Source organism: Bos taurus, chromosome 17, assembly GCF_002263795.3.
Source record: "Bos taurus isolate L1 Dominette 01449 registration number 42190680 breed Hereford chromosome 17, ARS-UCD2.0, whole genome shotgun sequence".
Taxonomy (NCBI): domain Eukaryota; kingdom Metazoa; phylum Chordata; class Mammalia; order Artiodactyla; family Bovidae; genus Bos; species Bos taurus.
In genome coordinates, this window is record NC_037344.1 from 23,915,979 (window position 1) to 23,941,435 (window position 25,457).

Here is a 25,457-nt window from a genome sequence, read left to right on the forward strand (position 1 = left end):
GCAGACAGCATGTTTTGCAGAAAGGGCAATAGTGATATAAATATAGCCAAACCTCAGACTAGAAAGTATTTCGGTTTATATGTGTTTCTGGAAAATTGCCTGTAACACCATACCAACCAACTCTATAGCCTACAATACCGTGGAAAATATTCATTAGATCAACAGATCTTTAAACTTTAGCCTCAACTTAGTTCAGCAGTTTCTGTTCACATATTTAGATTAAGATGTAAATTAGGCCATTGACTTACAGTCTTATCACTAGATTATGCATTGAAGGAATTTGTAAGAATCAACTTGTCAGAAAATAATTAAATAAGTATTTTTATAAAGAACCTACTCTTTTCTGTCTCTTGCAGTTCAGTTCAGTCTCTCAGTCATGTCTAACTCTTTTCAACCCCAAGGACTGCAGCACGCCAGGCTTCCCTGTCCATCACCCAGAGCTTGCTCAAATTCAGGTTCATCAAGTTGGTGATGCCATCTAACCATCTCATACTCTGTTGTCCCCTTCTCCTCCCACCTTCAATCTTTCCCAACATCAGGGTCTTTTCCAATGAGTCAGCTCTTCACATCAGGTAACCAAAGTATTGGAGTTTCAGCTTTAGCATCAGTCCTTCCAATGAACATTCAGGACTGATTTCCTTTAGGATTGACTGGTTGGATCTCTTTGCAGTCCAAGGGACTCTCAAGAGTATTCTCCAGCACCACAGTTCAAAAGCATCAATTCTTCGACACTTAGCTTTCTTTATGGTCCAACTCTTAACATCCATACATGACTACTAAAAAAACCATAGCCTTACCTAGACCTTTGTTGGTAAAGTAATGTCTCTGCTTTTTAATGTGTTGTCTAGGTTGGTCATAGCTTTTCTTCCAAGGAGCAAGTGTCTTTTAATTTCATGGCTGCAGTCACCATCTGTCTCTTTAACCATCTTTAAAATGTTAGTCTTAATGTAAATAACTGCTTTTTTTCTGTTTTTCATTTGGAAATTTTCTATATGTATCTCAAAGTGTTTATTAATGCTAACTACTTATTTTATCCTTTGTGGCCCTGTGCCATTTGTGAACCTGATTCCTCTCTTTTCTTTCAGTGATTTTTCCTTTTTTTTTTTTTTAATTGTCCAGGTCTTTGTTTTCTTTACACCCACCATGCTATGAATTCATTGGAGAGGGCCTCCGATAGTTCAGGCTCCTTTCCATTGATTCTCATGAAGTGTGCTTGCTCGGTGGGGCAGGCTGGTGCTTCAGATGAGCCCAAGTCCCTTTGTCTTTGGCTTCCTTCTTTTTCTTATCATTTTTCCTTCACACGTTTCAGGATGGTATCTTAGCTCTCATAGTGCTTAATATGCTCGATACCCACATTAATTCTGTTGGCAAGAATCTCATCCTTGTTTGTTTACAAAGATGGCAAGAGTGTGCTGGGTGACATTGTAGACTCTTCCAGTTTTGCCATAGTAACATTTGTGGAGCATTCCTATCAACAGTACAGCTTCCCAGTTGATACTAGTGGAAAAGAACTTGTCTGCCAATGCAGGATACACAAGAGATGTATGTTCAGTCGCTAAATCTAGAAAATTCCCTAGAGGAGGGTATGGCAACCCATTCCAGTATTCTTACCTGGACAATCCCATGGACAGAGGAGCCTGGCGGGCTTCAGTCTATAGGGTCCCAAAGATTCAAGATTTGAGCCATCTGTGTCCTGTCACATTTCTATAATCTGACATGAACTTTCCCCTTATTCACACTATCTGGGTACATTTGGTGTGTTTGTATTCATCCTTCAAGTCTCAGGGTAGGAGTGATTTCCTCAAATAAGTCTACCTTGGTCCTGCAAGAAACCGAGACAATTCCTCCTCTGTTCTTCCATAGCATATTTTATATGTTTGTCTCAATACTAACAACATTCACTTGTATGTTTTCAGTTTTGGCATACTCCCTTTACTAGAAGTTTCTTCAGAGAAATAGTTCAGTTATTAATTATGTCTACATCATTACAACCTACAAGTTCCCAAGATAGAAAAGTACTTAATGAAATGCTTACTGGCATTTCCAAAGGTCATAAATTCACTCATTTAAAATGAGTGAACTTAGTAGAACTCTCTGTTTTTAGCTAAATTTGCTAACACCGCCTGAAATAGAGTTTACAAAATAGACTCCCTGTCCTCAGGTAGTTTATTGCTATGAATTAAAAATAAGAAAAACAGGGAATTCCCTGGCAGTCCAGTGGTTAGAGTGCCGTGCTCTCACTGCCTAAGGGATGGATTCAATTCCTGCTTGGGATTCCATAAGCCTTGGGTCAGCGGAAAAAAAAAAAAAGTATACCAAACTCTACAAAGATAAACAATTACAAAGTAACTCAAAGAAAAATACTTTGTAACAGGCTCAAGTATTGGTGAAAGAAAGTAAAAGTGAAGTAGCTCAGTTGTGTCCAACTTTTTGCGACCCCATGGACTGTAGCCTACCAGGCCCCTCTGTCCATGGGACTTTACAGGCAATAGTACTGGAGTGGATTGCCATTTCCTTCTCCAGGGGATCTTCCCAACCCAGGGATCGAACCTGGGTCTCCCACATTGTAGACAGATACTTTACTGTCTGAGCCACCAGGGAAGTATTGCTAACACTGGACAAAGTTCATATTGCTCAACAAAATTCTTAACTTTGCACAGAAAAGTTAAGATTGCAAGAGCAAAGTGCCTAATGGTCATGTGGAAGTGTGAAAATGAAAGCGTTAGTCTCTCAGTCGAGTCCGACTCTTTGGGAACCCATGGACTGTACGTAGCCCACCAGGCACCATGGAATTCCCCAACCAAGAATACTGGAGTGAGCTGCCATTCTCTTCTCCAGGGGATCTTCCCAACCCTGGGATAGAATCTAGGTCTCCTGCCTTGCAAGCAGACTCTACCTTCTCAGCCACCAGGGAAGCCCAGAATGTCATATTAATTTCAAAGAATAAACAGAAGAAAGATTAGCCTTGATATTTAATGATTATATACTTGGTAAAATATGACTTCCAACTAACTAAATAATTGTCTTCAGTATTTGCTTTTATTAATTTTATAAACACTCAGGAATAAAACATTTGATTTATGGTAGCTAATTGTGTTATTTGTGTTTATTATCAAATGATCTTCAGTTTGGGCTTAGCAGATGATGCTTTTGTTAAACATGTACTACCTGAAATAGTATTTTATTAATATAATCATCTTTAGAAGCATTCCATGCACATGTGAAGGCCAAATCTCAGATACTCCAGATAATTGAAGACAAATCTTTATATTTGATTAAAGATTTATATTTTTCTATGTTTTTCTACATTTTACCTAATGTGTAAGCATATGTTAAAACATGCTGATATTAATCCATAGTTTACATAAAAATGCAATCTAGATTCTTAACTATTTCATCTTAAATATTCTTTGTTTTTCTGTCATTCATTGATCAATTCAATGGCTTTGAAAGTTCTATATTAATGATTATTAACATTTTATTTGCTGTATCATCGAGGTTCAGTTCAAGGACATTTTTTTTACTCAGTATGTTGAAATATGATTCTGATGATTATATCAAGACTATAGAATAGTTTTTGTTTAGCTTATCATCAACAAGCTTTTTATTTCTTGCTATTAGTTTAAATCTAAAAAGTTGATACTTTGAAATTAGTTTTGCTAAATTGCTGAAGTTATAGATGATAGTGTACTATAATAAAGTGCAAAGACACGAAAAGTCCTGTATAATTTTTATTAATTTTCTGAAGCTGCACACACACACACACACACACACACAAAGCATACTGGCATTATATTTTGGATAGTTGCCAGACTCTGTCAGGGGTCCATCTGTTGTGTCAGACTGGCATGGCATATATTATTTGGGTACTTTTGAACACACAGACTTTTTTTTTCCAAATCTTTGGAACAGTTGTCAAAATCTAGAGGAAAACAATGAAAAAAAAAAGGAAAGAAAGATGACATAATTATTGATATTTTACTAGAAAATGTGTACTTAAAACATCTTTTATTGCTTTGATGTTCCATCATTATGAATAATTGCAATATATTTCTTGCACCTTCTTAAATATAAGATATCCAGTTTTTCATTATAAGGCAGATGTCTTTATAATGTTTTACTTCACTGAGGTCTATCTTCTCATCGAGAGACAAGCTCATAACTTGGATCTGTACAAAGTCAAGTGTGTCCAAGCATCCGGCGTTATGTGTCTCAAGATATCTACTCCACACTTCATTTTGATGTTGTGCACAATAAGCATTAAAGAGAAGAAAAACAACATGTAGTAATCAAATCCTGATGCATTCAGGAATGTCTCAGCAGATGTCAGTTATAGACCGGGTAGGAAGTTTAATATGAGAACATATTGAAGACATAGAAAAGACGGAAGGAAATAGTGATAGAGCAAACATATGCATTTCAGCTGGAGATGGAATTTGAAAAGAGCTAAAGGATCCCAAGCCAACCTGATGTTAATTTGGTGAAGTTGCCCTCAGGGCCCTTGTCTGCCTTCTTAAATGGCTCTCTACTTTCTTTAAGGATTCAGTCAGTCTTATGAAATAAGACAGTCTTAGATTTCTGTTTCTTTTTTCTCTCAGCCCCCGCTATTAATCTGCCTTTAATTATAATGTAGAAGCATATGAGAGGTGGAATAACATCTGCAACAAAACATGTCAAAAAGAAGGAGATTATCTCTGGAATTCTTTTTCTTTTGTTTATATGATACACATTATTTCAGTTTCTGTCTATTCAAATATATTTTTCTTCACAGATTCATATTTACCTCATTTTCCCTGCCTCCATTAGATAGATAAACTTATTCTGTTCAAAGCTTTTCCTTCTAATTGTGTTATCACTTAGAAATCCTTGCCTTATCAATTATCACTTTTTTTTTCAACTTCTTCCTTTCCAGCTGTTCCTTCTTTTTACTTATACACACATGTCCAGGACCTTTTGGGAAATTTTGTGGCTATCTTACCTATTCCTTTCTCTTTAAAAACAAGCTTCTTCAACAAGTAGTATGCTTTACTATTGTTTTTCCTCATAACATTTCAGCCTCTGTACATCCATTGCAGTTTGGCTTCTGTCCTCATCACTCTGCTAAAACTATTCTTGCTAAAGCTTCCAGAAAACTTGGAAAACTGTCCATACCTCTGAGCACCTTTTGACTTTTATTTTATTGATCTCTCTGTGATATTTTACAGTGTTCATTATTCCATTCCTTCTGATAATTTCCCTTCCTTTGTCTCCTGTAATATTTCAAAATTTAAGTCAATTTGTTCCATGTCTTGCTGGTTTATCTTTTTTTTTAATATATATAGTGAGATCTTTCTCTACCATTTAAATGGATTTCTGTTCATAGTCCTTCTTCATATATACTCCTCTTACCCAAGGAAATTTCAAATGCATATGGCTTCAGATATCTCTGCATTTTGATGATAAAATATCTATCTTTAGAAAAGATTTACTTTTTGTGGTTAGACACAAACCTCTATGTATCTTTGTATATTTGTGTGTGTGTTCATCATCTTCCTCTCATACCTGAACTTTCCTAAATTAGAAATGGAATCATCCTAACTTCCTATACTTTCCTTCTTCCTAAGTTCAGTTGGTCACTACCTCTTGGATATTTTATAACACACATACTTTTCATCTTCTGTATAGTTTATAAAAAATCTGGTAGACTCTGCCTATATTCTAAGTATTAAGGTACTAATTAGATGTTCTCTTTGCCTTTTTTACTGCTCTTATCTGAATTCAGGTCCCCATAATATGCCATACTAAGCTATTAGAATATTATCTTGAGAAACTCCATAATCTTTTAAAATTTTTGTTTATTTTATGACTGTTATTGACTATTTATAACATAGAGAGCAAAATCGTATAGGCATCTGTCCCCTAAAAACTTGAAAATCAAAAGAGAGAGAGAACCAGGGTTCCATCTAAATTTGTCACCTGTAATGTCGGACACGACTGAAGCGACTTAGCAGCAGTAATAAATTAAAATATAATGCATGGCCATTTAAATTCTGTTAATATAAAGTACTTATTATAAATAATAGTGCTGTATAATAATTATGATTATCTTGAAATACATTTTTATAATCTTTAGTAAAATGTTTTAAAATTCTTCTTTCCAGAATCAATAAAAGCAATTTTATAAATTGAGTACATTTAAAAAATTCAATATGGAAAACATAATTACAGTATATCTAAAGAATAAATTGGGGAGATAAGATACAAATTTGAAAAAAAAAAATTCATGCTGAACATTAAGGAAAAGAAAAGCAATCCTTTGTAAAAGGGAGAAATATGGACTTTTCTGTGTTCCAGTGGTTAGGAATTCCCCTTCCAGTGCAGGGGACATGGGTTCAATCACTGGTTGGGAAACTGATATCCCATATGCCATGGGATAAATAAGCATGAGTCACAGCTAGAGAGCCCATGCCACAGCTAGAGAAGCCCACATGCCACAACTAAGACCTAATGCAGCCAAAAATAAATAAATATGTTTTTTTTTTTTAAGTGAGAAATGGATAAATAGGGTAATTTTTGTTCTGTAAATGTAGACAGACTTCCCTGGTGGCTCAGACAGTAAAGAATCCACCTTCAGTGTGGGAGACTTGGGTTCAATCCCTGGTTTGGGAAGATCCCCTGGAAAAGGGAATGGCTATCCACCCCAGTATTCTGGCCTAGAGAATTCATGGATTTGGAGGCTGGTGGGCTACAGTCCATGAGGTTGGAAAGAGTTGGACACAACTGACCAACTTTGACTTTTCATAACCAGTCAACAAACTTCTGAAAAGTCCCTCAACCACACTCATAAATAAATCAATAAAATTTAAAGTGAGAATTCATTTTTTTTACCTAAAAATTAATCCAGACAAAAATGTTAATAATGCTTCTCATATAAGGTGACATACTTTCAGGAGTATCATTTTACAATGTTAAAATTAGAAATGCTGCATCCTTTGATAAATGTCCATTGTTTGTAGTATTAACACCTTAGAAATAAGAAAACACTCCTCAATACTTATTTATAATTTTTATATAGATTATTACTTACATCAGACACTATATGCTTTTGAAATATTCATTCATTCAGCACTCATAACAACATCGTGAGGTACTTGCTGTTCAGTTCAGTTTAGTTCAGTCGCTCAGTCCTGTCCAACTTTTTGTGACCCCATGAATTGGAGCATGCCAGGCCTCCCTGTCCATCACCAACTCCTGGAGTTCACCCAAATTCATGTCCATTGAGTCAGTGATGCCATCCAGCCATCTCATCCTCTGTTGTCTCCTTCTCCTCCTGCCCCTGTTTTACATCATGGTCATTGAACTACTGAGTATGGTAACGACTTACAGAATACAGTCTTTAGATTCAAACCCCAGGAATCTGACTCTAGAGGCTGTGTGCTGAACTACTACTATGCTGCTTCTCTAAAGAGGTGGTCAATAATGATTCATCCATTTAACAGTGGTATAATATTAGGTAGATGTAAGGAGATCTGAATATGTGGATAAATAGTTCTGAAACTCATTACCATGTGTAAAAGCAAGGTACAGGTATGTATGTATAATATGAACAAGATGATTAATGTTAAATTGGAGAGAGGGAAAGAGAGATGTAAGTGACCAGGAGAGTGGAGAGAGGAAAGAAAGAGGGAGCACTCGCCAGTTCTAGTTTAGAACTTTACTACTAACCTTATGGCAGAAAGTGAAGAGGAACTAAAAGACCTCCTGATGAAAGTGAAAGAGGAGAGTGAAAATGTTGGCTGAAAGCTCAACATCCAGAAAACTAAGATCATGGCATCTGGTCCCATCACTTCATGGCAAATAGATGGGGAAACAGTGGAAACAGTGTCAGACTTTATTTTGGGGGGGCTCCAAAATCACTGCAGATGGTAATTGCAGCCATGAAATTAAAAGACGCTTACTCCTTGGAAGGAAAGTTATGACCAACCTAGATATCATATTAAAAAGCAGAGACATTACTTTGCCAACAAAGGTCCGTCTAGTCAAGGCTATGGTTTTTCCTGTGGTCATGTATGGATGTGAGAGTTGGACTGTGAAGAAAGCTGGGTGCCAAAGAATTGATGCATTTGAGCTGTGGTGTTGGAGAAGACTCTTGAGAGTCCCTTGGACTGCAAGGAGATCAACCAGTCCATTCTAAAGGAGATCAGCCCTGGATGTTCTTTGGAAGGACTGATGCTAAAGCTGAAACTCCAGTACTTTGGCCACCTCATGTAAAGAGTTGACTCATTGGAAAAGACTCTGATGCTGGAAGGGATTGGGGGCAGGAGGAGAAGGGGACGACAGAGCATGAGATGTTTGGATGGCATCACCGACTCGATGGACATGAGTTTGGGTGAACTCTGGGAGTTGGTGATGGACAGGGAGGGCTGGCGTGCTGCAATTCATGCGGTTGCAAAGAGTCGGACATGACTGAGTGACTGAACTGGACTGAACTGAGTCTTGGGCAAATCATTTGTCTTACTTGGGCCTTACTTTTCTCATACATCAACTGGAGATAACAATAGAACCAATCACTTGGGGTTCTTATAGGATTAAATTATATAATGTGTGTCAAATACCTTGGGCAGCACAGACAATTGTTAACATTTTTTGTTTGTTTTCAGTAGCACAGGGATTATCCTGCTGTGAATTTTGTTTTTTGCTCTCTCATTAAAAGAAATCTACTTTTAAACTTATTTTTAACCAAAGATTAAATATTGACTTTCTTATTCAATAAAAATGACAATATATCACAATATTGATCTATGCTAGAATATGTATATAGTGTTATTCTATTTAGCTGGTGTTAATAGATTTACTGTAAATTAGAGTTTTTAAAGTGTGGTTTAGTCCTGGTAGTGTAATTAAAACTGTATTATGATCAGTCTAATACAACATCATACTCATAAGAGAAGTTCAGATAGCTTATCCCACAGTGGGTAGCCTGAATCTGGATTCTTCCAACAATTGACAAGTCCTGAGTATAATTATCCTCTTCAGATGGGGCTGAAGAGGATACTCTCTTCTTCAGTGGTTCCCACCATTTCCAGTTGTTTGCTGTCACTGATCTTAACAGGCAGATCTTATCAGTCATTATAAACCAGGCCTCTTCATTACCAATATCAGGCCTGTTGTGAAATATTGCATTTATAAAAATTTAACAAGGATTTAATCAGATGATTTTTTTAAAGTCCTTTATCCTACATTTTGTGTGTGCGTGCTTAGTTGTTTGATCATGTACAACTCTCTGTTACCCTATGGACTGCAGCCTTCAAGGCTGCTCTGCCCATAGGATTTTCCAGGCAAAAATATTGGAATGGGTTGCTATTTCCTCCTGCAGGGGATCTTCCTGACACAGGGATCAAACCTCAGTCTCCCGCATTGCAGGTGGATTCTTTACTGCTGCTGCTGCTGCTAAGTCGCTTCAGTCGTGTCTGACTCTGTGTGACCCCATAGACGGCAGCCCACCAGGCTCCTCTGTCCCTGTGATTCTCCAGGCAAGAACACTGGAGTGGGTTTCCATTTCCTTCTCCAATGCATGAAAGTGAAAAGTGAAAGTGAAGTCACTCAGTCATGTCTGACTCTTTGCGACCCCATGGACTGCAGCCTACCAGGCTCCTCCATCCATGGGATTTTCCAGGCAAGAGTACTGGAGTGGGGTGCCATTGCCTTCTCTGGGATTCTTTACTACTGAGAGCCACAAATGATACAGACTTCAGCTGATGTACCTCACAGTTATAAAGAAAGGAATTGTTCATAGGACTTAAGTGGAGGATGATTTAATTTAATTATTCTAGAATAAAAAATTCAAAAATATATCACAAAAGGCTTTAATTTAGTTAATCTTTTATTATGAAACTACGTTGAATTTTGGAGTATTCTCAACTTTATGATTCTAATTGGGCATATTGTTTTATCTGAAATATAAACCTCTTAATGTGAAGAATGTGCATACCCCCACTTTCCATCTTGAAAATATCTCCCAGTATTATCTTTACTTTGCTTTCAAAATAGGCACACAAACCATGTATATAAGGCATTTGGAAAAGGTAAGAAGAAAATTGTTTCTTTATAGTTGAAATTGTATTCTGTGTTTTATCTTTTGTTAGGTGATGTTAGCCGGAGAAGGCAATGGCACCCCACTCCAGTACTCTTGCCTGGAAAATCCCAGGGGTGGGGGAGCCTGGTAGGCTGTAGTCCATGGGTTTCGAAGAGTCAGACAGGACTGAGCGACTTCACTTTCACTTTTCACTTTCATGCATTGGAGAAGGAAATGGCAACCCACTCCAGTGTTCTTGCCTGGAGAATCCCAGGGACGGGGGAGCCTGGTGGGCTGCCATCTATGGGGTCTCACAGAGTCGGACACGACTGAAGTGACTTAGCAGTAGCAGTAGCAGATGATGTTAGCAAATATGAAGATCAGCTTGCGTCACATTTACTTGTTCCCGTTCTCTTCACATTAGTGCAACATGCAAATACTTTGCTAACTATTTTGAGAACTTCATTAGTATAAAATGATCAGGAAAGCAAAAGGGCATAATTTAGTTCTTGGTAAAAATATTAAGGTATTTTTTATATCAAGAGGAAGTTTTTATCAAACATACTTAAAAATATTCTGCAGCAGTTATCAGAAAACATACTCAAGAATCCAACTGTGGAAAATAAAAAAAACTGGGAAACTAATTCTGCTGAAATATTTGAATTTCACGAACTTCCTCCAAGAATAGTTGTGGCACCAACCATTTAGCATGAACCACAAAGCTCTGATAAATGTTGATGGGAATGATTATCCTCTTTATTTCAAGTTAATCAGTGAGCAACACAATTCACTTAGTCAGCACTATGGTTTGACATGCCAATGATGGAGTATACTTCTCTATGCAAATACTCATCTATTACTCAATCATAGTTTGTAGAAGGTGACAGTAAAGATCGATGGACATCCATTGTTCACCTTTTTAGTTTAATAGCAGGCTTGGTGCTAAGGACAGATCCTGCTATTTATATAAATTCAATTTACAACTTTCTTTTCTCTCTTTTTCTTGTATCTCTTTACTTTTCTCCACCCCATCCATAAGGGAAACTCATGAACAGGGTCAAAAAGAGCCAGCAGAGTATTTTGATTATTTAAAATAAAACTGCTATTCATCCTTACAGCATAAAACCTTTAGAAACATATAAATGATTTAAGTTATTAATTTCATACTAAGCACAATGCTAGCTTTTTACATCCCTTTAATTTGCTAGCAGATATTATGAGGTAGGTGAGGGGATTAAGAGCCTGAGGTTAAGAATCAGATTTCTAAGTTCAGTCTCTTCTATGGTACTTGTTTGCTCTGTGACTTTCAGTAAGGAATTTAGCTCCTCTGCCTCCGGGATTTTTCTTCTGCTACAAATGGCATAATAGGACCTGGATCACTTACTGTCTAAAAAGAAAAATTATTTTTCATAACTCAAAAAACATACTCATAACATGTAGTAATTCGTTTTATTATTGTCCATATTCTACAGTTAAGGAAATGGAACTTCAGAGATGTCAGGCAATTTGCCAAAGTAATAAAGCAAATAATTTAGACTGAATTTCAAGCTAGTATGTTTTTTCACAAAGTCTACATATTTTCTCTCCAGAATTTTCTTGATAATTTCTTTAGAAAGAGATAATAAAGACAAAACTATTATATACTGAGGTAAAGGTAATAAATTATATAGAATTCCAAGGAAACATACTTCTGTCTCCTTATTTTTTCTCATTTCATTCACAAAAGTCTGAACTTTTTAGACACTATTTGTTAAAAATATGATGCAGTGCAGCAGGTTTTCCCCAAGGGTTTGCATCATTAAACACCCTTTTGGAGATATCTGTATCTCTGTATTACATGTTTGCTCTCAGCTAAAAAATGGCCTACAAGTTTTCAGTTCAGTAATTATTTGATTTTCTTTTATAACATTTTTTTTCCTTGAATGAAAACATTTATTGTTGTTAATATGTAAAAAATTCTGTAGTGTAGTCTTTTCTCCATTTTTAATACCATCTCCTTCAAGTACTGCTGGTGTTGCAGGATATTTTTCTAGAATTGTATTTCTTTTAGTAATATCTTTAAGGAAAACTTACTGTAATGTAATAATGTACATGTATGAGCACTTAGTTGAAACTCTTATAAAATGAAATTGTGTTTCTTCATTTGTTGTCTGTGTTGTGCCACCTTGGGGCTTAGCATTTGTACTGTAGCATAAGAAACGGACATTAACAATCATTTGCAAAAAAAAAAAAAAGTTCATAATTTAAGCAAGCTTGCTTGACAGAGGCTGATGTGGAAGAATAGCGGGAATATTTTCACCATGGAAATTGGCAAACACTATAAATCAGGGCTTATCTTTCAGAGAATCAAATGTTAAAACAATTGCTAGCACACACATTTCTATAAATAAACCAGATTTGTGCTTGCCCTGGGCAGCATGGGAAAAGTGAAAGTCGCTCAGTCCTGTCTGACTCTTTGTGACCCCATGGACTGTACAGTCCGTGGAATTCTCTAGGCCAGAATACTGGAATGGGTAGGTTTTCCCTTTGCCAGGGGAATGTTCTCAAACCAGAGATTGAGCCCACGTCTCCTGCACTGGGAAGGAGTGGACAATTTCTTTAAAGATCCTTTAGCAGCAATGGTACCCACTCCTCCCAATACAACTGAGCTGTCTACGCATGCCCAGTTCCTCAACATGCTAATGGACAGGCAGTGAAAGAATATATGCTATTCCTTGAGAGCATTATAGTAATTAACCTAGGCAAAAATTCAGTTTTTCAAAAAGAATGCTAACAATAATGCCATTAGAAAGAATTCGGAGGGGTACCCTTCAGAGCATGTGGGATATTGGTATCCTTCATCAGTTTCTGATCAAATTCACTTGTCATTTCACTAGAAATTGTAAAATATGCATATATATTTTGTTTACTTAATAAAACTTACTATTTGGAAATAAGTAAATATGTTAGCTTAAACATCTTATTCAAATGACTTTTCTAAATGTACTTTCAAATATCAATGGCATTTAAAATGTCAATATTTTTAATAGAATGAACAATAAATACATGAGGTTGTTAAACATATAAATAAATACATAAATTTATACCTCCTCCTTTATCTTGTTAACTTTCAAGGAAAGGATGTCAAAATATTTTGTGAAAGAAACACTTAATATTAAATTTTATAATGCCAATAAAATAACTAATAATTATATTACTCTGTCTTAGAAGAGACTAGACTAGAAGTTAAATCTCCAAAATGTAGAACAAATATATGTACTTTTTTCCTTAGCTCACATTGGATAGACATGGAACCATATATTTTAGTACTTAAGCAATATACAGTTTCACTTATTCAATAAATATTTGTTAAGAATATACTACTCATCTCACATGCTAGTAAAGAAATGCTTAAAATTCTCCAAGCCAGGCTTCAGCAATTTGTGAATCGTGAACTTCCAGATGTTCAAGCTGGTTTTAGAAAAGGCAGAGGAACCAGAGATCAAATTGCCAACATCTGCTGGGTCATCGAAAAAGCAAGAGGGTTCCAGAAAAACATCTATTTCTGCTTTCTTGACTATGCCAAAGCCTTTGACTGTGTGGATCACAATAAACTGTGGACAATTCTGAAACAGATGGGAATACCAGACCACCTGACCTGCCTCTTGAGAAACCTGTATGCAGGTCAGGAAGCAATAGTTAAAACTGGACATGGAACAACAGACTGGTTCCAAATAGGAAAGGAGTTAGTCAAGGCTGTATATTGCCACCCTGCTTATTTAACTTATATGCAGAGTACATCATGAGAAATGCTGGGCTGGAGGAAGCACAAGCTGGAATCACGATTTCCGGGAGAAATATCAATAACCTCAAATATGCGGATGACACCACCCTTATGTTAGAAAGTGAAGAAGAACTAAAAAGCATCTTGATGAAAGTGAAAGAGGAGAGTGAAAAGTTTGCTTAACTCAACATTCAGAAAACTAAGATCATGGCATCCAGTCCCATCACTTCATGGCAAATAGTTGGGGAAACAGTGGACACAGTGGCTGACTTTATTTTTCTGGGCTCCAAAATCACTGCAGATGGTGATTGCAGCCATGAAATTAAAAAAAAAAAAAAAAAACGCTTGCTCCTTGGAAGGAAAGTTATGACCAACCTAGACAGCATATTAAAAAGCAGAGACATTACTTTGCCAACAAAGGTCCATCTGGTCAAGGCTATGGTTTTTCCAGTGGTCATGTATGGATGTGAGAGTTGAACTATGAAGAAGGCTGAGCACCAACAAATTGATGCTTTTGAACTGTGGTGATGGATAAGTCTCTTGAGAGTCCCTTAAACTGCAAGGAGATCCAACCAGGCCATCTTAAAAGAGATCAGTCCTGGGTGTTCATTGGATGGACTGATGCTGAAGCTGAAACTCCAATACTTTGGCCACCTGATGTGAAGAGCTGACTCATTTGAAAAGACCGTGATGCTGGGAAAGATTGAGGGTAGGAAGAGAAGGGGACAAAAGAGCATGAGATGGTTGGATGGCATCACCGACTCAATGGACATGGGTTTTGGTGGACTCCAGGCATTGGTGATGGACAGGGGGGCCTGGCATGCTGCAGTTCATTGCAGGGTCGCAAAGAGTCAGACACAATTGAGCCACTGAACTGACTGAACTGAACTGATGTGTTATACATATACTAGGCTCTGATACTACAAAAGTGAAAAACAGACTCCTACCCTCAATCATTAATGTTCTATTGATTGCCTATTTCAATTATCTCACTAAGTGAAGGAAAATTAAGACTTAGAATAAAGGCTTAGCTTCTCATCGCCGCCCCTCCACCACCACCATTTGAAGACCATTTACATTTTCCTTCAGTTTCTTTCTTTAAAAAATTGAATAAAGGATAATTTTTGTCTCTCTTGATTTTTATTAAGCAAGGAGGAGGAGAAGGAGATGACAGAGGATGAGATGGCTGGATGGCATCACCGACTCGATGGACATGAGTTTGAGTAAGCTCCGGGAGTTGGTGATGGACAGGGAAGCCTGGGATGCTGCATTCCATGGGGTCGCAAAGAGTTGAACATGACTGAGTGATTTAACTAAACTGAACTGATTTTCATATTTCAAAATGTGGATCATCTTCGAGATCCCCGCTTATATTTTCTAACTTTGTCAGAGTCTAAGTGTTGATGATTATGGTCTAATCTCACAAAATTTGAGGGTAATAATTATTCATGGTAATGTTTTTTACTCGTCTAGACTTACCTTTGAATGACACAAATTTGTATCACTCTTCCTACGATAAGAACTTTCTTTAGAAACAAAAACAAAGCAAAAACTAATGAAACAAAAGCTTCATATCTATTCATATTAAAGAACATTCATTAATATCCAGAATCTCTGAGATATTTTTACTGTATGATCAGCTAACACATTTATGATTTATAGATGTAAATCACCCAAAGTATCAGAATTCCCTAGGTCTTAAGAACCACATAAAATCTGCTGAGTCAGATTATGTGTGATTGGTGGCCATGAAGTGCATTTTAAAAATATCACACCATCAAGAAAGCATCTATCTAGAATTTAACTGTTAATCCACAGATTAAAAAACATTAAATCATCCACAGCCTTCCTGAAATTATTATTAATTAGTTCGATGATTTCCTGTTTCATGACCAGAATTTTAAATCAAAAGGGAGTAGTTTAGTTTGGTGGTCTCATTATCTGTGTATTAATTGTGATTTTTATAAGCCACTATGTATAGTACCAAATGTTCAAAACTGCCTTTATTTTTTCTTTGGTTGCCTTAGACAAAAAACAAGTTCACTTAGAAAAAATAAAATAATGCTAGCTAAGACATTTCTCTGATATTTTTTAACCTTTTAGTTTTTTTTTTGTTTTTTTGGTCAATTCACAGTAATACCTAAAGAAACAACTCACTTTGGAGAATAAATTAAATTTTTAATTTTCAGGCTTTACATAAGGGGTTTGTCCATATTATCTATTTTTGTGTATTCAACTAGGGATAGTTGCAAGAATTCATATTGTCACTGCACTTTCCATGTATTTTGCAACTGATGCTCCAGACTGATGCTCATTGCTACAAACATGAGTAACTACATGTGATCTCTTCTTTTTTATCTGAAAGTACTAGTTATATATTTATCCCTTTCCTTTCTACTGTTCATCTCATACAGAAATCATAACCACTTAGTTGTCTACCTACTCTATCCTTTTTTTTTTTGGTTGTTGTTCTAAATTCCTTGCTTTCTTTCTCATCATGAGTTTCTTCATCCTAAAATTATGAATTATACTATGGAATTTCATGAACTATATTTAGTTAGGAATCTGTCATAAATTTATAAGATACACTTTAATTTATTATAAGTAGGATATTTCTCACAGTAGGATATTTCTCACAGTGAGTAGACCTAATGTCTATTAGTTTTCAAAAGTGTATTTATTGTAGTGATATATTTGGTAGCAGGAAAATTAGCTAAAGCTCAGATAAAGATGTTTATCCAATAGTTTTATTTTTTTCTTTCTCTACAGTTATATGGTACACAGGCTACAGTTTAGGCCACAAACTGTTGGAAATGCCACATTGCTTTGGGTATGGTAAAAGGGTTCAATTACAGCACCTAGCATTTATTGGATAAAAGTTTAGTTTAGATCAGTCTGTGTGTGTGTGTGTGTGTGTGTATGTATAAAGATCTTAAGCATGGTAAAGGAAACAGGAAATCTTATGTCAGCATTTTATGTTGTTATTTCCAGGCTGTATCAGCATAAATGAACAAAGGTGGTATTTTATTTGTCAGAATAAATAGCTGGTTTTAAAAAGCTATAGGTAAGGAAACTGAGTCAAGGAGATGTCAAAAGTAATTTGCTTAAGTGACACAGGGCCAAGGGGCAAAGTTTTGATTGGAAATTCAAATGTATATTCTTTCTTGTGTGGAATGTATCATTTAACAAATACTAAGTACTGACTCAAATTTGTGGAAGTGTAAAAGTAATACTTCATATACTCTACCCTTGACTAATTTTAAAGAAAAATTATATATAGTTATTGGCTGAACAAAACAAAATCAGAAAGTATACAGTTCAAAATATACATACAGTTTGATGTCTGAATCTTGAACAAAAGTTCTGTTTTCAATTACTTTTGACATCAAGATTTCATATGTATTAAATAATATTTTTTAATTTAGTTATTTTCTAAATTTGATTTCTAGGTCTAGTGTTTAAAAGTCAACATTTTAATGTCATTCAGTGAGGAACACTGAGAAACAATTAAGAAATAAATACTTTCTTAGGACTCAGAATATTTGATTTTATGAGACTTCATTCTGAATGAGCAGTTACTCAGTTATAAAAATTACTGTACGGTTATAATTTTACATGCAGCCTTTGATCATTCATTTTTCCAGAACTTACATAGAGGAACAGCAAAAGATTCTTTATCAGAAATGTTTAAAGTAAATTTAGTTATAAATTTTCTTTTTTTCAGTAATATCTAAAACATAATGAAGATGGAAGGATGACACATGATCATGTAATTCTAATGAGTATTTTTGCTATTGCTTCTCATATATATGAAAAAACTGCTCACATCAAATAAACCAGGGCAAATATAACTTGTCATAACTATTGCCAAACAAATGTTAAAAAAGAAATTCTTGAAATCAGGGATTTTTTTCTCAGTGCTGGCAGCTGAAAAACACACAAAATAAGGTGCACATTATGGTGTCAGCTAGAGAACTGGGAACAATCTTCATTGGAAAGTTGTCCTAAATGCTTAGAAGAAGCAGAATTTAAAGGCTTCAAAGAGTTTGAGAGCATATGTAAAGCTTTGTGAGTTTTTAGATATTGTGTGTGTGCACGCACGCGCCAGCAGTAAACTGGTGGCTGTGTTTTGATAAATGTTGCATGATTAGTAGAATTACTGAGTAAGTGGATGACAGGATATATTTTGCTTGACACAAAGATTTTATTTAGCACATGCCATGTTGAGCTAAAAACAACATAACTGAATGATTCTTTGAAAGATTTTCTTTGCAGTTATTCACATTCAGTTTCTTGTTGAATTTGGGCAAGTTATCGAAGCATAGCACCAACTGATGTATCATTCAGTTTTCAACTTGAAGTGTTAACCAAAGGCACTTCAAACTTTATTTCCCTTGGTAAGCCATCCAGAACTGTCAACTTAAGAACTTTCAATTCTGAATGAAAGCCAGAATTTGATAGATATATTTTAGAAAACTCTAACACTAGTGTTCTTAGGTAAATTTTTTATTTCTATCATATGTAGATCACAATTAAGTACAGGTCTATCACACATTTAGTTCAACACATTTCTGAAATAATTAATAACTGAACTGCACTAAAATATTTTGTATAAGTAACATAAACCAAAATGATTTTAATTGTAAAATCATCATCAATCATAAGTGGACATAGGTTAATTTGGGTTACTTGAGTTAATATTAGCTCAATTAATATTAGCTCATTAAAATAATGGTAAAAGTAGTCAAAAAATACAAACTTCCAGTTATAATATAAAGTAATACTAGGGATGTAATGTACAATGTGCTTAATATAATCAATACTACTGTATGTTATATATGAAAGTTAGACTAATGCTAAATTTTCTTATCACAAAGCAAAATATATTTTTTCTTTAATTTTGTGTCTCTATGAAGTTATGGATGTCAATTAAACTGACCATGGTAATCATTTCTTGATGCATGTAAGTCAAATCATTATACTGCATTCCCTAAAATTACACAGTGCTATGTATCAGTAATATCTCAATAAAACTGGAAGGACTAAATTTAAAATTTTTTTAATTAAATAAGAGCTTTTAAATTATTTAGATGAAATAACATTTAATATGTAACTTACCAAATATAAATTAATTTCCTTAAAATAGCATCCAAAATTATTTTTAAAAACTCAATTTGAGAAGGCAATGGCACCCCACTCCAGTACTCCTGCTGGAAAATCCCATGGACAGAGGAGCCTGGTAGGCTGCAGTCCATGCGGTCTCTAAGGTTCGGACACGACTGAGCGATTTCACTTTGGCTTTTCACTTTCATGCATTGGAGAAGGAAATGGCAACCCACTCCAGTGTTCTTGCCTGGAGAATCCCAGGGATGGGGGAGCCTGGTGGGCTGCCGTCTATGGGGTCACACAGTAGCAGTTAGCAGCACAACTAAGACTTGTGTTTATAGTAGAAAGGAAGAAATTTATAATATTATCTTTAGCAGTATTATATATACAAGCCTGCTGCTGCTAAGTCACTTCAGTCGTGTCTGACTCTGTGTGACCCCATAGACGGCAGCCCACCAGGCTCCCCCGTCCCTGGGATTCTCCAGGCAAGGACACTGGAGTGGGTTGCCATTTCCTTCTCCAATGCAGGAAAGTGAAAAGTCAAAGTGAAGTCGTTCAGTCCTGTCCGACTCTTCTCGACCCCATGGACTACAGCCTACCAGGCTCCTCCGTCCATGGGATTTTCCAGGCAAGAGTACTGGAGTAGGTTGCCATTGCCTTCTCCATATACAAGCCTAGCTTATACAAAATCAAGGAAAGATTAGCAATTACAAAGGTTTTACCTGGCAAGACTTTACAAAGAGAATTAGAAAACTCTCCATTCACTTTTTTTGGAAAGTTTTTTTTGTTTGTTTGTTTTGTTTTTTATTTTGCTAAGTACCAGCTATTGTTTGGACCTGGGAAATAAAATTAACTATCATAGAAAGATACTGTCAAGACAGAGCTAAGCTGGAGAGAGTTGGAATAGCCGATTAAACAACAAGTCAAAATGGAATGAACAGTCAAGCTCTTAATCACTGTGGTAGTATAAGAGGCTTAACTGGAAAAAGCACCTCCTCCATCATTTCATTTTCCTCAAAGAAATAGTGCAAGGCTATTGCTAAAGGTCTGGGCACGCTGGAGAACATTGCCCTGATGAAGCAACCCTGGGGGGGAAAAGAAAAAGCTTCCTCTCATTTTATGGATTTCAGCTCAGAGAGCAGGAAGGAGAGGAAGGGCTCAGAGGGGAAACTTATTGAGTGCTGAGTTAGAGTGGAAAATAGTGTCTTTTAGATTCACCACCTTTCCCACATGAGAAGGTAGCAGAAGAGACTCCTGAGAAAGACTTTGGCCAAGTGCCTTCAATAAGGAGAATTCCAAATAGAGGCAAATGGGGTTGGAATACAGATACGTATGAGAAGATTATGGGCCAGGAGGACCTTAGTTCTTGTTTGCTACTGACTTCTTAAGAGTTCACTTCACTGGTTGTGTACAAAACCTGATGTAGGAAGGCAAAAGTTTTTCCCCATTAGACTTGTCAGGTAAAACCTTTGTAATTGCCCACAGTGGAGTCTGGAAAAAATCACACGTAGGCATTTGACCTGGAACCAACTCTTTCTTAGTCACAAGAATCTAAAAATAATTTCTGAGATAAAAATAGAGAAATAAATTAATTCCTCATATTGATTTCACTTATTTTAAAAAATAATAAATGGCATTTTATCAAGACACATTGTCACAGATAAATGTGTTTTTGCAGTTAAAGTACAGAAAAATGAATGTGAAGTAGTATAACTTAGAAATGTTTTGTAAATATCTATAAGTTGAGCTTAACAAAAGGAAATTATATAAAACTATATTTGAATGTCAATGTATTAATGAAATCAAGAGACTATGACTGACTTTAAATTATTCAACCAAAAAATATTGTTTCCTTCAATGAAATTTCAGAGTCAAAAATAACATGTAAAAATTAAACTAAATTCCACTTAGTGTTCAGGAGTTTCAATTGTTGCTATCTGATACATTTAATAAATAAAAATGGACATAGAAGTTCCTAATGCTTTGATAATTGTAAATATCATAAAAAATCAGTAAGGTTTGGTTCAGTTCAGTCGCTCAGTTTTGTCTGACTCTTTGAGACCCCGTGGACTGCAGCACGCCAGGCTTACCTGTCCTTCACCAAATCCCGGAGCTTGCTCAAACTCATGTCACGAGTCAGTGATGCCATCCAACCATCTCATCCATCCTCTGTCGTCCCTTTCTCCTCCTGCTTTCAATCTTTCCCAGCAACAGAGTCTTTTCCAATGAGTCATTTGGACACGCCTCAGGTGGCCAAAGTATTGGAGTTTCACCTTCAGCATCAGTACTTCCAGTGAATATTCAGGGCTGATTTCCTTTAGGGTTGATTGGTTTGATCTTCTTGCAGTCCAAGGGACTCTCAAGAGTCTCCTCCAACACCACAGTTCAAAAGCATCACTTAGCTTTCTTTATAGTCCAACTTTCCCATCTGTACATGACTACAGGAAAAACCATAGCTTTGACTAGACCTTCATTGGCAAAGTAATGACTTTGCTTTTTAATATGCTAAGTTGGTCATAACTTTTCTTCTGAAGAGCAAGCATCTTTTAATTTCATGGCTGCAGTCACCCAAAAAATAAAGTCTCTCACTGTTTCCATTTTATCCCCATCTATTTGCCATGGAGTGATGGGACCAGATGCCATGATCTTAGTTTTCTGAATGTTGAGTTTTAAACCAACTTTTTCACTCTCCTCTTTCACTTTCATCAAGAGGCTCTTTAGTTCTTCTTCGCTTTCTGCTATACGGGTGGTGTTATCTGTGTATCTGAGTTTATTGATATTTCTCTTGGCAATCTTAATTCAGTTTGTGCTTCACCAAGCCTGGCATTTTGCATGATGTACTCTGCATATAAGTTAAGTAAGCAGGGTGACAGTATACAGCCTTGACATACTCCTTTCCCAATTTGGAACCAGTCTGTTGTTCCATGTCCAGTTCTAACTGTTGCCTCTTGACCTGCATACAGATTTCTCAGAAGACAGGTGAGGTAGTCTGGTATTCCCTTCTCTTTAAGAATTTTCTACAGTTTGTTGTAATCCACACAGTCAAAGGGTTTGGTGTAGTCAATAAAGCAGGAGATGTTTTTCTGGGACTCTCTTGCTTTTTCAATGATCCAGCAGATGTTTGCAATTTGATCTCTGGTTCCTCTGCCTTTTCTAAATCCAGCTTGAACATCTGGAAAAGGTTTGGTAGGGAGACCAGAAAGGGTGTGGGAAATAGCATCTGATTCTTATAAGATAATAAGAAAGGTCATAATGGACAGTAGAGAAATGTGCACTCGGAGGTTACATCAAATTTGTGGAGAAGAGCATTTAAAGACAAAATGAAAAATCTGAATCCTATCTGAAAAGGCAAAGTTCTGATAAATATCATGCTTAAGGAAACAAAGTAATGAAGTGGAGATATGTATATTTGTATATGTATATATATGTGTGTGTGTGTGTGTGTGTCAAATAAAATTACTCTGCCAAAAATTCACACTTTTAAGTGTGAAATTCATGAATTTTAGTATATTCAGAGTTTGCAACCATCATCAGTGTTTGATTTTAGAAAATCATCACCATGAAGGAGATATTTTAGGGATATTAATCAGTCAGCAGAATACTTGGATAGAAAAAGTTATAGTAGGTATACTAAAAGTGACAGAAACCTAATTCAAATGAGCCTAGACATAAATGCCTATGAATTGCCAGGAAAGTTTGCACATTTATGGAAAGGTCAGGAATTCATCTTGGTTTCAGCAATCGTTGGTCTCTAGGACTTCTACGACACCAAGAATTTTAGTTTCTCAGCCCTACTTCTCTGTTGACTTAATCAAACCCCTGCTGTCTCAGTGTTTCTTTCTTTTAATTTATCTATTTTTAATTGGAGGATGATTGCTTGGCAATGTTGTGTTGGTTTCCATACCTCAACATAATTCATTCATAAGTATATATATGTTCCCTCCCTCTTGAACCTCCTCCCCACCTCCCACCCCATCCCACCCCTCTAGGTTGTCACAGAGCAGCAGGTTGAGCTTCCTGTATTATACAGCAACTTCTCATTAGTTATCTACTTTACATGTGATAATGTATATATATTTATTGCTACTTTCTTCTGCCACTGCTGTGTCCATAGTGAGTTCTGTACATCCGTATCTCTATTCCTGCCCTGTAAATGGGTTCATCAATACCATTTTTCTACAATCCATACATATATATGTATGTATATGTGTGTGTGTGTTAATATACAATATTTGTCTTTCTCGATCTGACTTCACTCTGTATAACAGGTTCTAGGTTCATCCACTTCATTAGAATTGACTCAAATTCATTCATTTTATGGCTTCCATGTCCTGGCTGTTGTAAATAAAGCTGCAGTGAACATTGGGGTACCTGTTTCTTTTTCAGTTATGGTTTTCTCAATGTATATGCCCAGTGGTGGATTTGTTGGATCATATGGTAGTTTTAGTCCTAGTTTTTAAAAGAAATCTCCATACTGCTCTCCAAGTGGCTGTATCAGTTTACATTCCCACCAATGTGCAAGAGGGTCCCTTTTATTCCACATCCTCTCCAGCATTTATTGTTTGTAAATTTTTTTGCTGATGGCCATTTTGACCGGTGTGAGGCAATACCTCATTGTAGTTTTGATTTGCATTTGTCTAATAATCAATATTGAGCATTATTTCATGTGTTTATTAGCCATCTGTAAGTTTTCTTCAGAGAAATGTCTGTTTATTTCTTCTATCCATTTTGTGATTGGGTTGTTAGTTTTTCTGATATTGAGCTGCATGAACTGCTTATATATTTTGTAGATTAAACCTTTGTCAGTTGCTTTATTTGAAATTATTTTCTCCCATTCTGAGGGCTATCTTTTCATCTTGTTCATGTGTTCCTTTGCTGTGAAAAAACTTTTAAGTGTAACTGTGTCCTTTTTGTTTGTATTTCCATTACTCTAGGAGGTGGATCCTCCAGTATTTTTGCCTGGAGAATCCCAGGGATGGGGGAGCCTGGTGGGCTGCCATCTATGGGGTCGCACAGAGTCGGACACGACTGAAGCGACTTAGCAGCAGCAGCAGCAGCAGGAGGTGGGTCACAGAGGATCTTGTTGTGACTTGTATCAAAGAATTTCTGGTCCCTAAGGAGACAAAAGAGCTATATGCTGAAAACTATTAGATACTGATGAAAGAAATCAAATATAACATAAAAAGATGGAGAATCAATAAGAAATCAAATAAAAAAGAATCAATATTGTGAAAATGACTGTACTACCCAAAGCAATCTGTAGATTCAATATGTGTGTGCTTAGTCACTTAGTCATGTCTGACTCTTTGTGAGCCTGTGGACTGTAGTTCACCAGATTTCTCTGTCCATGGGGATTCTCCAGGCAAGAATACTGGAGTAGGTTCCACGCCTTCATACAGGGGCTCTTCCCAACCTAGGGATTGAACCCAGGTCTCCCACATAGGCGGATTCTTTACCATCTGAGCCACCAGCGAAGCCCAAAGATTCAGTGTAATCCCTATAAAACTATCAATGCCATTTTTCACAGAACTTCAACAACAACAACAAATTAACAATTTTTATGGAAACACAAAAGACCCCAAAGAGCCAAAGCAATCTTGAGAAAGAAGAATGGAGCTGGAGGAATCAAACTTCCTGACTTCAAACTATACTACAAAGGTACAGTCATGAAGACAGTATGGTACTGGTACAAAACAGAAAAATAGACCAATGGAACAAGATAGAAAGCCCAGCGATAACCCCACATATCTATGAGTACCCTATCTTTGATAAAGGAGGCAAGGCTATATAATGGAGAAAAAAATAATCTCTTCAATAAGTAGTTCTGGGAAAACTGGAATCATGTAAAAGATTGAAATTAGAACACTTCCTAACACCTATCCTAGTTTATACTAAGAAGGATAAACTCAAAATGGATTAAAAACTCTCACTGTTTTTCTGTAGCTTCCCTATCTTGGATGGTTTAGGGCCTCAGATTGGACACGTTTTGTATACCTTAAATTCCAGTAGAGAGACAGAGACAGTGGCCTATCTTTTACTTTGTTTCATTAAAAAACAAAAAGTGAGAAGATGAACTTTGGATAATGTTCTAGCAGTGGTAGGACTTATCCATGGTAGATGAAAGTAATGGGTGTATAGGGAGCAGCATCATGTAAGAAAATGAGAGAACTCACAAAAGCCTCATGATAAAGTGAGAGAAGGAGCAGCTTTGAGATCAAACAGTAGGTAATAAATTGCTCAGTTGAATTAATAAGTTATGTGCGTGTCATGAACTGATGACATGGTGAAATGTATACATGAATACACAAAATACAGTAGTTACTGTTATCTGTTAAAACGTTGTTTTTAGCTTTTCTTGTGGAGGAAATGTGTTAGCAAGTAAATTTCTACATCATTAAAAGAAGCACTGATCACTGAGTTGGTTGGTTTGTCAAATTCCTAAAAATCGAGGGAAAAAAAATAGTTTAGAAAACGTGAAGGTAGAATTTGAGTTTAAAAAGAATGAATTTAGGATATAGTTACCAATGACCACTA